The sequence below is a fragment of the Rousettus aegyptiacus genome, unplaced genomic scaffold, assembly GCF_014176215.1.
Source record: "Rousettus aegyptiacus isolate mRouAeg1 unplaced genomic scaffold, mRouAeg1.p scaffold_m13_p_9, whole genome shotgun sequence".
NCBI lineage: Eukaryota > Metazoa > Chordata > Mammalia > Chiroptera > Pteropodidae > Rousettus > Rousettus aegyptiacus.
The window spans coordinates 38,277,963-38,294,047 of NW_023416312.1; the positions used below are offsets into that span (position 1 = coordinate 38,277,963).

At 36.3% G+C, this 16,085-nt stretch overlaps 1 protein-coding gene across 1 annotated transcript in view; it reads left to right on the plus strand.

Annotated features, from left to right (window-relative positions):
* The window catches only part of LOC107498919 (vascular endothelial growth factor receptor kdr-like), a 303,930-nt gene that overhangs the window by 56,587 nt on the left and 231,258 nt on the right, over positions 1 to 16,085 (plus strand). The window lies entirely within an intron of this gene.

A 16,085-nucleotide genomic window follows, 5' to 3' on the forward strand; every position in this document is an offset into this window, starting at 1 on the left:
AAAGCAGGGTAGAGATGGAGATATGAGAATCAGTCACAGAAACTGGATGAGAATTAAAACTATGTGAATAGATGAAGATAATAAAGTAATGCACGTTGTGTGAGGAGTGACAAGCGTAAAGGTCAAAATCTTGAGAAGCCCCTGTGCTTCTAGATTGCTTGAGCAAAAAGGAGAGTAGGGAAAGTGCATGAAAAATGGGTAAGAGGGAGAAACAAGGGAGAACTATTATAATAGAGAGCAGGATTTCAAAAAAGGAGTAGTCAAAACTTGTGGCAGATAGAGGCGTAGGTGTGCAATAAATGTGTATTGAATTTAATTGAACTGAAAGCAGAGTACAATATCCTCATTCTTTGTTTCCAGCTTTATCAAAACATAATAAACAATTGCTCATACTCATACTGAACAATTCAATGAGATTTTTTTGGAATATAGGTGACATACAATATATAAGTTTCAGTTGTATGGCATAGTGATTAGAGATCTGTATAACTCACAAAGTGATCACTCCACTAAACCTAGTACCCCTTGTCCCCTTACATATTTATTACAACATTATTAACTATTTTCCTTATGCTACTCTTTATATATCCATATCTATTTTGTAACTATCCATTTATACTTCTACATCCCTTTTCCCTTTTTTGCCATCACCAAAAACCCCCTCCCATATAATAGCCCTCAAAATATTCTTTGTATATATGAGTTTATTTCCAGTTTTGCTATTGTTATTTATTTTGTTCTTTAGATTTCACATGCATGTGAAATCACGCAATATTTGTCTTTCTCTATCTGACTTACTTCCTTCAGCACGATACCCTCCAGGATCATCAAGGCCATATCTTTTTCCATCGCCTTCCTTTCAGTCTGTTTGTGTCATTTAATCTGAAGTGAATCTCTTATAGGCCGCATATGTAGGGGTCTTGTTTTTGTATTCATTCAGCTACTCCATCTTTTGATTGGAGAACTTAAGTCTTTTCCACTTGAGGTACTCATTTATAGGAATTTAGTTATTACTACTCTTTATTCATGTTTTTGATGCCTGTTTTTTTTCCTTCTTAAAGGAGTCCCTGCAACATTTTCCGTAATACTAACTTGGTGTTGATGTAGTCCTTTAGCTTATTTTTGTCTGGGAAGGTCTTTATCTGTCCTTTGACTCTAAATGATAGCTTTGCTGGATAAAGTATTGGTTGTAGATCCTGGATTTTCATTACATTAAATATTCTATTCCTTCTGTCCTGCATAGTTTCCTTTGAAAAATCAGCTGCCGGTCCCAGGGGTACCCCCTTGTAGGTAACGAACTGCTTTTCTCTTGCTGCTTTTAAGATTCTCTCTTTGTATTTAACTTTGACATTTTAATTATAATGAACCTCTTTGAGTTCATCTTTTTTAGGACTCTATGAACTTCCAGGGGTTGTATGTCTATTTCCTTCACCAAGTGAGAGAAGTTTTCCATCATTATTTCTTTAAATAGCTCTTCAATATCTTGTTTTCCTTCAGGTACACCTATGCCATGGATATTTCTACATTTAATTGTGTCTCATAACCTCCTTAAATTATCATTATCATCTAGGCTTCTTTTTTGTTGCCTTTTTGATTGGGTGTCCTTGGCTTCCCCATCCTCTATATCAGTAATTCAATCTTCTTCTTCCTCCACTCTGTTGATTCCCTCTAATATACTCTTCATCTCAGACAATGTGTTCTTCATTTCTGACTGCTCCCTTTTTATAATTTCCATTTCATTTTGTTATGTTTTTTTTTAATCTCTTTGCTAAAGTTCTCTCTGAGTTCATCTACTCTTCCCTAAGTTCACTGAGCATTTTTATAACTAGTGTTTTGAACTTTGCATCTGTTAGATTGCTTGATTCAATTCTTCCTGGATCTCTGTTCTGTTCTCTCAAATGGGTTCTCTTTCTTTGTTTTTACATTTTGGCTGCCTTTCTGTGCCTGTTTCTAAGCAAAGCTCCTAAGTCTCCTGGTATTATTAGCATGGCTTTGTGTATTAGGTGTGCAGGGGCACAGTACTCAGAGAGATTCAGCTGCAGGCCAATTTTAGCCCCAGCCTGTACCCCTCTTGGGCCACCTGTTAAGATTCAGCAAGCAATCCACAGATGCTGTGCTTACAGTTGACTCAAGAAACCACACCAGAAACTGAGGTCAGCTGCCACCAGTGTGAGTCTTGGAGTTGGCTCAGCAAGGAGCACCAGACTTGCAGAGTACGAAACTGGATATGGCTTGGGTGGGGCCACAAGTTTGGGGAGGTGGAGTTTCAGGAAATCTTCTGGGCAGAGTGACCTCTGTTATCTAGTTCCAGGATGTCTTAATTATAGCAGTGCTGCCTTTGCACACTGGGAGCAAGGGAGGGCTCAACAGAGGAACAATGGATACTGTTGATACTTCTACCTGGGAGAGAGCCTCGCCTTCAGCCCTCACTCGAACAGCTCAGTGCTCCCCTCAAAGTCCCTGGTGTCCTCAGTACGGCCGACCTTGGCTGGTGCTCAAGTTGAGCAGATTAATCACCGCAAAAGTTCACTCGCAGACATGGCCCCTTTCAGAGGTGTCTGCAGCTGCCGGCTGCATAGCCTCTGTCCTGAGTAGTCTCTGTTTCACTCAGCCACTCAGTATCAGGCAGCCTCATGTTGTTGACCCCTCTTACCTTCTACCATTTTAGGTTGATTAATTATTTCTCTCCCTAGTTTCAGTGCTTCTGTTCATCTGGATTCCAAGCAATTTTGCTTGACGTTTGCTGTCACAACTTTGATTTGGTCACAAGAGGGTTGAATAAAGCCTCTATCATCTATGCCATTTTTTCCCACTCACTCCCACCACCCTCATTATTTAAGTAGCCAATGCCCCAGTGTATCAGTAAAAGTTAGGTTGCAATATATGTAACAGAAACCCAAGTTAACAGTGGTTTTTAATAATAAAGTTTAATTATTTTGTAGAAAAAGGCTAAAGAGTGGATATCTGGAGCTAATATACCAGTCCCATGAAATCATTAGAAACTCAGACTCCTTCTGTATTGTAGTTTTCTTCATAAACTAATGGCTTCCCCCATGTGGTGCAAATTGGCTCTTCAAACTCAACACATCATGTCTGCATTCCAGCTAATCAGATAATAGAAAGGTAAAGGAAAGCATTCTCTCTCAATCTCTCTCTCTCTCTCTCTCTCTCTCTCTCTCTCTTTCTCTCTCTCTTTCATATTTGATGACTAATTTATGATCCTCAGAAGGCTTAATTTTATTTTTTTAAGATTTTAATTTTTTTCCAATTATACTTGATATACAATATTATATTAGTTTCAGGAATACAACATAGCAATTAGACATTTATGTAACTTAGGAGGTGAGTGATCACCTCGAAAAGTCTGCTACCGATTTGACATCATATATAATTATTACAAAATTCTTGACTATATTTTTATGCTATACTTTACATCAACATAATTATTTTGTAACTACCGATTTGTACTTCTTAACCTCTTCCAATTTTTCACCCATCTGCCCCAACTTCCTCCCATCTGGCAATTGTAAAAAGTGTTCTCTGTATCTATGAGTTTGTTTCTGTTTTGTATGTTCATTTATTTTGTGTTTTAGATTCCACATGTAAGTGAAATCGTATGGTATTCACTGTTTGACTTATTTCAGTTAGCATAATACTCTCTATGTCTATCTATGTTGTTACCGATGGCAAGATTTCATTCATTTTAATGGCTGAGTAATATTATATTCCATATATGTACCACCTCATCTTTTTTATTTATTTTTATTTATTTTATTTTTAAAAATTTAATTTTCTTAATTTTTATTTTATATTTCAAATTTTTTATTCTTTATCCAATTATCTGGTGATGAGCCCTTAGGTTGCTTCCATGTCTTGACTATTGTAAATAATGCTACAATGAACATATAGATGCATATGGCTTTTCAAGTTAGTGTTTGGGTTTCTTCAAATAAATACCCAGAAGTGGAAATGCTGGGTTCTTCCTTGTCTCTTGTTATTGCGTTTTTTTTAAATTAAGTTTATTGGGGTAGCATTGGTTAATACAATCATTTAATTTTCAGGTGTACATTATCATTTGACATCTGTATATTCTATTGTGTGTTCACCACCCAAAGTCCATTTTCCTTCAGCTGCCATATATTTGATTCCCTTTACCTACTTCACCCTTACCCTGCCCTCTATATTCGACCCACTTTACCTTGTCTACCTGCCCCCTCCACCCAACTAGTAACCATTACTCTATAGTCCTCTGGTAACCACAAGTCTATATATAGTCCATGTCCATGAGCCTTTGTTTTAAAGTCATTTTGTCTGGTATAAGTTTTCCTAATTCAACATTTTTTTCTTTTTCATTTCTATTTTCATGAAATATCATTTTCTATCCCTTTACTTTCAATATGTGAATGTCATTTGACCTGAAGTGAATCTCTTGAAGACAGCATACATAATGGTCTTACTTGCTTATACATTCATCCACAGTGTGTCTTTTGATTGGAGTATTTAGTCCTTTTATATTTAAAGTAATTATTGATAGGTATATAGTTATTGCCTTTTTATTATTCATATGTTTGATTTTTTCTTCTTATAGAAGTCCATTTATCATTTCTTGCAATACTGGTTTTTGTTTGTTTGTTTGTTTGCTTGTGGTGCTAAACTCCTTTAGCTTTTACTTGTCTGGGAAGCTCATTATCTGCCCTTCAATTCTAAATGAAAGCTTTGCTGGGTAGAGGAATCTTGGTTGTAAGTCTTTTCTTTTCATCATTTTGAATATTTGGAACCAATCCCTTCCGGCCTGGAAAATTTCTGTTAAATAATCAGCTGACAGTCTTATGAGAGCTCTGGTGCAGGTAACTAACGTCTTTTCTCTTGCTGCTTTTAAGATTATCTTTTTGTCTTTAACTTTTGGAATTTTAAATATGTGTGTCTTAGTGTGGCCCTCTTTGGTTCATCTTGTTTGAGACTGTCTGTGCTTCCTGAGATTGTATGTCTATTTCTTTCACTAGGTTAGTGAAGTTTTCCATCATTATTTCTTCAAATAGGATTTCAATTACTTGCTCTCTCTCTCTCTTCTATTTCTGGTACCCCTATCATGTGAATGTTGGTACACTTGATATTGTTCTACAGGCCTCTTAAACTAACCTAATTTTTTTTTGGATTCTTTTTTCTTGTTGCTATTCTAATTGGCTGTTTTCTGCTACCTTATCTTCCAAATTGCTGATTTGACCCTCTGCTTTAATCCTCATTTTTATGTTTTTTACCTCTTTGTTGAAGTTCTCACTGAGCTCATTGAGCATCCCTATAACCAGTGTTTTAAAATATGCATCTAATTGATTACTTGTCTCCATTTTGTGTAGTTCTTTTTCTGAAACTTTGTTCTATTCTTTCATTTGGGACATGTTTTTGGTCTCCTCATTTTGATTGCCTCCTGTGTTTTTTCTATGTAAGAGGTACAGCTGCTATATCTCCCAATCTTGGTAGAGTGACTTTATGTAGTAGGTATCCTGTGGGGCCCAGTGGTACAGTCTCTCCAGTCACCTGACTCTGGTGCTCCAAGAGTGTCCCATGTGTGGGCTGTGTGTGCCCTTCTGTTGTAGTCAAGCCTTGATTGCTGTTGCCTGATTGGTTGTGAAGACTGGTCATGACTACAGTGGAAGAGCTGTTCTACAGGGGCTGGCCCTACAGAGCAGTATTCTTTTTAGCAGGGCTCTGCTGCCTACTCAATCTGCCCTTTGGGTGTGTAATTTATGGAGGTGGTTGGGTGTGGTCTGGAGCTAGTCACCAGGGGTGTTGTTTCTGGGGACTCTTGGGAGGGGGTCTGGTATAAGCTATGGTCAGCCACCACCTGTGATCTGCCTGGGGGCCACTTGGTATAAGTTGCAAAGTGATCAAAAGATAATTTTCACTTGTGATGGGCTTGAAGGTGCCTGGGAGAAGCTAAGCTGCAAACTAAGGATAGCTGTTACAAGTGCGTGGCTTTGGGGCTGCTTAGCAAAAGGAGCAGAGCACTCCAAGGCCAGATGTTGTTTGTTTGGGGTTTTCAATCTTTGAAAGATTTTAGGAAAATATACAGCATGGGCCAAGACAGGTCATTTGTATGCAAAAGCCACTGGAAGTGGCATGGTTGTGCCCTAAAGATGTGTGGGACACTGTCTCAGGGAATGACTAGGGCAGTGTTAACTTTGTTAGCTAGGTTCATGGAGACTCATATATGGTGCCCATAGTGTGTGCAGGCCAGATGGTTGAAGGGTTCCACAGAGGAACAGTGGTTTTTGTTAGCACTTCTGTCTAGAAAAAAAATGCCCTTCCATCCCTTGCCCTAAACCAAACAATTTACTTTCTCCTTATATGTCCTTGGAGCCTTTTGCAGTCTTGTCTCAGTGTTGGAGTTTAGAAGTAAGTCTGCCAGTAAGTCCATGCTTGAGCCCTTTAAGAGGAACTCTTGGGACTTCATTAGCCTTTTGCCTCACTTAGCTACAATCTCCACTGGCTTCACAGGCAAAAGTTGTGGAAACTTCTCTTACTGGCACTGGAACCCTGGGCTGGGAAGCCTGGTGTGGGGCTGGGACTCCTCTCTTCTCAGGCAGGACCTCTGAAGCTGAGATATTCATCCCAATTTTTAACCACCACACATGGGTGTGGGATCATCCCATCTGCACCTCCATGCCTACTACCAGTCTTGGCATGGCTTCTTCTGTATATCCTTAGTTATTGAACTTCTGTTCAGCTAGACTTCAGGTGCTTCTAATTTATGGTTGTTCTGTAGTATTGTTATAGTTTTTAAGGGATCTTGGAGGAGGTGAGCACAACAGTTACCTTCTCCACCATTTTGGCTGAAAGTTCATGCATTCTCTCTTTAAGACTATTTCCCAAAGCTTTGTATACCACTTATACTTAAATTCCTTTGACCACAACTTAGTCACATGGCCATACTTAGCTGCAAGAGAGGCTTAGATGTAGTGACTTTTTTTCCCAGGGTCTATATGCCCAAATAAAACATGAATATTCTATTGGTATGTAAAGACAGAGAACAAAAATTGGAGTGCCTAGTGATTTACACTTAGATGAAGTGTAGTGATGATAGCGATATTTAGTTTATATTTTCTTAGCATGATTGGAGTGCGGGGTTATCCCATCCTAGGTATTGTAGATTCATGTACTTGCCCTCCAAGGATTTTTCTTTTCTCCTAGTTGTCTGGAATTCCAACAGTACAGATGAGTTTTGATCAGGGGATTTTAGCCAGACACTGGTTTTTGGAGGCAGTTTTTTTTCCCCTCATCTGTAGGCCTTCTCAGCCACTTTTCTGGGTCTAAAGCATGACTGAGGAGTCAGCCTCATTGCATTATCAGCCCCTGCTCACCTAAGACCATTGTACCCCATTGACCCTGACTTGTATCTGACCTATTAGCCATCAGTTTCCTGCCATAGTTTCCTGCCTGTGTCCTAGCCTTTCATGTTCCAATTGATCATATTTATTCCCAGGGCTTCTTTTCAGGTGTTTTAGTCTCATAAAACCCAACTCTCATCGACCATACATTGTAAATACTTAATTCCAGGTGAAGCATTTGAGGTAGGCTCGGCTCTGGCAGGGAGGCTGGTGGTATTTTAGGGGAGATTTGTTTCAGTGCTAAGAAGATCCCAGAGAAAACTCATATGGGAAACAGGCTAAGAGTGCTTTGAGTGAGAGAAGGAGATATGGCTTTTGAAATCACAAATGATTTCTCAGAGGTTTCGGAAAGATAAAGGGCTTCTCTAAACTTCTTTTTGAAAAAGAGAAAGTTGAGGACTGAAGAAGTACCGATATTTGCCCAAGGATAGCGACAAACCTGCTACCTTTCTTTCAGTTTCCACTACACTAAAATAAATTTTCAAATGTTCATTCCCTTAATACTTAAATTATCATAATTGTTTTTTTCCCTACTGGTTTATTTACTGCTTTATATACTTTTTCCTACTGGATTGTTACATAGAAAAACATTTTGTTGATGCACACAAATAATAATTATTGTCTTTAATTAGTAAATAATAAATTTATAAGTATCAAATAAATAATAAATGTATAATTAAAAATAGTAACTTTTTTGTGCCTGCTACACTAGGCACAATACTCTGGTGGTGGGAATAGCCACATATACACAATTGGATAAATCATACTTTATGCTTTCTAGGGACTCATCTCACAGTTGACTTAGCGATACAGGCATCCTCAACAGAGAAGTTAAAATTAGCCATAAATCTTGATTGGAAATTTCAGGACAGATTTGTAATGAAGGACATTTAGGAAAGTAAAATAGTCTCAAGAAAGGCTTAAAAGTTGGACTATACATCTTTCAAAGTAATTTCAAGAGAATAATATTTTTTAGTGCCACATCAGCCCCATAGAGTAGGTAGAAAAGAACTTGTTTTCCTCATATGTTCATTCAACAAATATTTTTTAGAACCTGCTATGTACCAATAAGTGGACTATGTACAGAGAAGATATAGTAATGAAAAAAAAGACAAAGATCTCTGCCCTCATGGAGATGATATTCTTGTGGGGGAGACAAAAAATAAACAAGATAAGTAAGAACATTATATAGCATACTAGAAGATGATAAATGCCATGGAGAAAGTATCAGGGTAAGAGGACATAGAGTAAAAGGAATGTGTTTTGTCTAAAAGATTGGTCAGGATGAGTGTCATTTGAATAGAGACATAAAGAAAGGAGCCATGCAGGTATGTGGAAGAAAAATGTTTCAGAGAGGGGGCATAATAAATGCAAAAAGCCTTGAGATAGGGGTAAATTTGGCATGTTCAAGAAAAAGCAAGAAGTTAGTATGGCTGGAGCAAATTAAGAAATGTAGAAAAATAGGAGATTAGAATGTAGATAGCTCTAACAGAGTTTTGTAGACCACGGTGAGAATTTTGGATTTATTCTGAATATCATAGGAAGACATTGGGGGGATTTAACCAAAAGAATGATGTGACCATCTATGTTTTTTTTTTTAAATGTTCCCTCTGGATTCTATTAGGAATATGGATTTTAGGGGGTAAAAATCAGAGTCTCCTGCAGTGTTCCAGATGAGAGATTATGAGAGCCCTGACCAGGTTTCTAACAGTGGAGAGAATGAAAGTGATCAGGTTCTGAATACATTTTGAAGGTGGAACCTACATGATTTTATGATGGGTTCAAAGTGGTGTATGAGAGAATGATATGATTCAAAGATGATTCTCATGACAGATAAAGCTGATAACCATAATAGCTACCATTTGTTGGATACTTACTCTGTGTCAAGCTTTGTTCTAAGTACTTTACATAGACTGACTCAGTAAACCTTCCAAATAAATCTGTGAGGTAAGTTCTATCAGACTCACATTATAGATGAAGATACAAGGTTTAAAAAGAAGAAGGAACTTGTTAAGTTTTCAATACTAGAACCAAGTTCTCCTGACTTCTAAGCCAGTGGGTTTTACATTGTGTAAACATGCATGTAACTATCCATACTTGTATTGGAAAGTCTGTGGAACAGGCTGAGATCATCTATTATTGCCTAGTTCTAACAGGGCCTGACCAAGCTTCCTTGTGTTGGAGTTATGTCCCTCTGGTACAAGTTACCTAAGTTCTAAAACCTTAAGCTGCAGAATTTTGGTGGTGTGGCAGGCAAATACAACATCTTATGGAAGGTAAGTGGGGGAAATGAATCAGTCTGTGAGGAAGTCCAAGACTCTGGGGTGTGATTATCCCCAAGATACTATCAGAAATATGAGGCTCAATCATCCCAAATAGGCAACTGCTCAGTCCTAGGCATGCTGTTGGAGTCTCTGGAACTTTGTTTTTTTTTTTCCTGGAATATTTGTTAAATTGTCCTCTAAAGCTCAACCAAATATCCAGGAAGGAGGCTGACAGAGCCTCAGAGATGGGAAGTGAGAATGAGTCTAAATCAAGAGTATGCTGCATGAACACACTTAACTAACTCATCGTCCTTTAACCCCACCCCTACCTACTTATCCCAGGCACTCACCTTTGCTCTCCCGTCCAGGCCTGTTCTTTCTAAAAATTCTCTTACTCTGATCAGCCCTTCCTTACCACCATAAATAATAAGTCCTGTGCCCCATCTTCAGGAAATCTGCGAATCTAATGCATGTTCAGCTGATACTGAATTATTTTGGTAAAACATATTTCTATAGATTCCTTCTAAAGGCAATGAAAGTAAACTTCAGTGTGACACAAAGTTGTTCCTTATGAAGAAATAACAACTGTTAGAAATTTTATTAGTGATAGAATGGTCTACTTTGGAGAAAATGAGAGTGATAGTGAGTTTCCTACCACTAGAAGTATTGAAACTGGGGTTCAGTAAGTCGAGATCCAGTAGTAGAAACTCAAGCATCAGACAGAGAGTTGAATTCTGGACTCAGCAAATTATAGCCAATGCAGATATTATTTTTTTACCACATAATCTAAGAATTTTTTATATTCTTAAAGGGTATGAATGTACGAATTTGACACAGAACCTCACAAAGCCTAAAATATTTATGTGCCTCTTCCATAGAAACCATTTTTGCTGAGGTGTGGTCAAGATGGTAGGAGTATATAGAGCCTCAGCCCACTCCTCCCATGAACACAGCAAAATTACAACTATTTATAGAATAACATATTGCTGAGAACCACCTGAAGACTAGCTGAACAGAACTCCTATAACTAAGGACATAAAGAAAAAACCATGTTGAGATGGGTAGAAGGAGCAGAGATGTGGTCTAGTCAGATCCCATAAACAAAGAGTGGCAATTCACAAACAGAAGGGAAATCACAGCCGCAGTGGTTCTCCCCCATACCAAGCTGCCAATCTCAAGAAACCTATGGTAGAAGAGGAGTCACTATAATATCTGGCTTTGAGAACCTTCAGTCTCCTGAAGGAGACTCAGATGCTGCTCTTAAAGAATCCCAAAACAAATTCACCCACTGTAAGCTCCAGTGCAGAGACAGCAATTTGAGAAACACCTTGGTCATATGAGGAGAAATTAAATAGACTAACTTTAGGGTGTGAGAGAGTGGCAAGGATCAGTGAGAATTTTGTCTGACGATGGAAACACTGGTGGGCACCATTGTTTTTATTTGTTTGTTTTTTTGTTTATTTTTGTTTCTTTTGTGTTCTTCTTCTACCTAGCTGGCCTGGAGCAGATAGGCACCAAATCTGTCACTCTCCATTAATCTGATTAACACCATTGCATTACCCCAGCCAGAGCCTTTTCAAGAAGCTCTAGACCTACTACACATGGCAGCCAAACTTGGCTCAATTCATAACTTATTCCAAGCAGCTACAGACCCAGTACAAATGGCAACCAGTTTCAACTCATAATGCAACATTTACCAAGTAGCCCCAAGCCTGGCACAAGTGGTGACTGGCCTTGGCTCACATCATAGCTACTACCATGTGGCTCCAAGCTTGACACAACTGTTGGCTGATTTTGGCCTACACCAGAGTACCTTCTAAGGGACTGCAGATCGAGCACACTTGGCAGCTGGCTTCAGCTTGCACGAGAGCTCCACTCAAGTGGCTCCACAAGTAATATATTAATTGGAAGACTCATCTGGCACAGGAGCACATCCAAAGCAACTCTCACTATTGAGGCCAGCCACCACATATCAGAATTTCTACAGTAGTCATGGCCAGTCCTCATACCCAGTTGTCTTAATGTTCAACAACACCCATTAGTGCACCTATAGCAATAACAGCCTAGCTACAACAGGGGGACACACATAATCCAAACATGGACACATTTGGATCACTTGGCTCTGGTGAACACGAAGCCCCACAAGACGATTTCTACAAAAAGCCACTCTTTCAAAACCAGGAGGTGTATTGTATCTACCTAATACATAGAAACAAATATAGAGAGACAGCCAAAATGAGGAGACACAAATATTTTCAAAATGAAAGAACAGGACAAAACTTCAGCAAAATCATTAAACAAAATGGGTACAAGCAATCTACCAGATGCATACTTCAAAGTGCTGGTCATGAGGATGCTCAATGAACTCGGGAAAATAAAGGATGAACTCAGTAAGAATTTCAACAAAGAGACAAAAAATACTTAAAAAGAACCAATCGCAACTGAAGAACAGTATAACTAAGTAGAAAATACACTACAGGGAATCAAGAGCAGATTAGATGATGCAGAAAAAGGAATAAGAGCTCTGGAAGACAAGATAGTGGAAAGCACCCAATTGGAAAGGCAAAAAAAGTAAAAAAAGAAGTTTGAAAAATGAGGATATTTAAGGGATTCCTGAGACAACACCAAGAGCACCACCATTCATATCATAGGGGAACCAGAAAGAGAACAGGGAGAAAGGGACAGAAAACCTATTTGAAGAAATAATAGCTGAAAACTTTCTGAACCTGCTGAAAGAAACAGACATCCAAGATCAGGAAGTACAAAAAGGCACAAATAAGGTGAAACCAAAGAGCTCCACACCAAGACACATTATAATCAAAACTTCAAAAGATAAAGAGAGGATATTAAAAGCAGCAAGAGGAAAATAATTAATTTCACACAAGGGAAACCACCCCCATAAGACTAGCAGCTAATTTTTCAGTAGAAACTATGCAGGCCAGAAAGGAATGACATAATATATACAAAATGATGAAAGGGAAAAACTACTATCAAGCATAAACTACCCAACAAGGTTATTACTCAAAATTGAAGGATAGATAAAGAGGTTCTCAGACAAGCAAATGCTAAAGCAGTTTATCACCACTAAACAGGCACTCCAGGAAATATCAAAATGACACTTTGAAACAGAACAGAAAAATCTAAAAGTAAAAGTAAGAAAATATAGCAAAGAAAAAAATCTCACTGACAAAGTCAAACATTTAGTAAAAGTAGTAGATCAACCAATTATAAAGATAGCATGAAGATTAAATGACAAAAGTAGTAAGATCATGAGTATCTACAATAACAAATTAAGAAGCACACATGGAAGATTTAAAATATGATGCTGAAAACATAAATGTAAGGAGGGATTAAAAATGTAGTGCTTTTAGAATGTGTTAGAACTTAAGTGACCATCAACTTAAAAAAATAAACAACTATAAATATAGATTATTATATAAGAATCTATATATAGCCTCATGGTTACATGTAACCATATAACAATAAACCAAAACTTATAATTGCTACACAAAAAATCAAAGAGAAAGGAATCTGAACATCACTAAAAAAGTCATCATTGCGTAAGAGAAGAGAGCAAAACAAAAGAGAACTACCAAAAAAACCTCCTCAATCAAATGGCAATAAGAACATATCTATCAATAATACTTTAAATATAAATGGACTAAATACTACAATCAAAAGTCATACAGTGGATGAATAGCTAAATAACAAGATCCATACATATAATCCTTACAAAAGACTTACTTCAGAACAAAAGACATACACAGATGGAAAGTACAATATGGAAAAAGAAATTGAATGCAGATGGAAAAGAAAGAAAAAAATTAAAAAAGGAATATGGAGTAGCAATACTTACATAAAACAAAATGGATTTTTAAACGAAGATGGTAACAAGAGACAAAGAAAAGCATTACATATAATAAAGAGTTCAATTAAACAAGAGGATATAACACATGTAAACATATATGCACTCAAGTAGGAGTATATAGATACAAAAACAAATATCAGATATAAAGAGAGACATCGACAGGTATACAATAATAGCAGGAGACTTTAACACTCCTCTTACATCAATGAATGAATCATCCAGACAGAAAATCAACAAGAAAACATTGGCCTTAAATAACACATTAGAACAGAAGAACTTAATAAATGCATGGAGAATGTTTCATCCAAAAACAGGAGAATACACATTCCTTTCTTGTGCATATGAAATATTTTCCAAGATAGACCACATATTAGGCTACAAAAAGGTCTCAATTAATTTAAGAATATTAAAATCATATTTAACATAGTTTTCAACCACAATGGTAAAAACTAGAAATCGATTACAAGATAAAATCAAACACATGGAGACTAAACAACATATTGCTAAACAATCAATGGGTTAGTGGAAAAAAGGAAATAATAAATATCGATGCAGAAATAAATAAATAAATAGAGACTACAAAACAAATGATCAATGAAACTAAGAGATGGTCCTTTAAAAAAGACAAACAAAATTGATAAACCTTTAGCTATACCCATTAGGAAAAGAAAAGAGAGTACCCAAATTAATAAAAAAAAAAAGAGAAATTACAATTGGCATCACTGAAATACAAAGGATTTTAAGAAATTACATTAAAAATTATGCTCCAACAAATTGAACAGCCTAGAAGAAATGGATAAAATCCCAGAAACATACACTCTTTCAAGACTGAATCATGAATAAATAGAAAATCTGAACTATGAAATTACTAGTAAGAGAATTGAGTCAGTAATCAAAAAACTCAGACTCAAAATTCACAGATGAATTCTAACAAATATCTTTTTTAAAAATAATACCAATTCTCAAACTATTTTTAAAAATTTAACATAGAGAAACACTTCCAAATGTATTCTATGATGCCGGCATTGCCCTGATCAAAACTAGACAAAGACACTACATAAAGAAAATTGCAGACCAATATTCCTGATGAGCATAGATACAAATTTTTTAAAAAAATATTAGCAAACTGAATTCAACAATTAATTAAATGGATCAAACACTATGATCAAATGGGATTTAATTCAAGAATGCAAAGATGGTTTCATATCCACAAATCAATCAACATAATACAACACATTAACACAACAAAGGATAAAAATTAAATGGTCATCTCAATAGACACAGAAAATGCATTTGACAAAATACAGTATCTATTCATGATAAAAACTTCAATGAATTGGGAATAGAGTTAACATATTTCAATGTAATAAAGGCCACATATAATAAACCCACAGCTAGCATCAGACTCAACAGGGGAAAGATAAAGCGTTTTTCCCCTAACATCAGGCACAAGACAAGGATATCTATTCTCACCACTTTTATTCAATATTCTGTTAGTAGTCCTAGACACAGCAATCAGAAAAGAAAAATAAATAAATTCATCCAAATGGGAAATAATAGGTAAATTTTTCAGTATTCACAGATGACATGATCCTATATATAGAAAATCTTAAAAAATCAACCACAAAAATTATTAGAATTAATAAATAAATTTAGTAAAGTTGCAGGATACAAAATTAATATACATAAATCATTGGTATTTCTATACACTAAGAATGAATTATCAGAAAGAAAATGAAGAAAATGATCTCATTTACAATTGCATAAAATATACCTAGAATAAATTTAACCAGAGATGCAAAAGGTCAGTAGCCGGATAAGTATAGGACATTGATGAAGGAAATTTATGATGACACAAATAAATGAAAAGATATGCCATACTTATGGAATATAAGAATTAATATTGTTAAAATGTCTATACTGTCTAAAGCATTCTACAAATTCAATGCAATCCCTATCAAAATAACAATGGATTTTTTTACAGAAATAGAAATAATAATCCTAAAATAGATAATCCTGGATAATATTCCACATATACTTGAAAGACACTGAACAGGAAAAGCAATCTTGAGATAAAAGAACAAACCTGAAGTATCACAGTCCCTGATTTCAAACTATACTACTAGTAATCAAAATATTATGGTCCTGGTACAAAACCACACATCTAGATTGAAAAAAATACTAGTAATAACAGAACAGTCAGCCCAGAAATTAACCCACAATTATATGGTCAATTAATCTATGACCAAGTAGGCCAGACATACAAAGGGAAAAGAACAGTCTCTTCAGTAAAAGGTATTGGGAACACTGGACAGATACTTGCAAACAAGTAAAGCTGGACTCCTTTCTTAAAACATATACAAAAATAAACCCATAATGAATTAAAGACTTAAACATATGACCTGAAAACAAAAGTCTCCTATAATAAAACATAGACAGTAATACCTTGGAGATCAATCTTAGCAATATTTTTGGATATGTACCTTCAGGCAAGGGAAACAAAAACACAATTAAACTAATGGGTTTATATCAAAATAAAAAGCTTTAGCACAATGAAGAAACAATCAA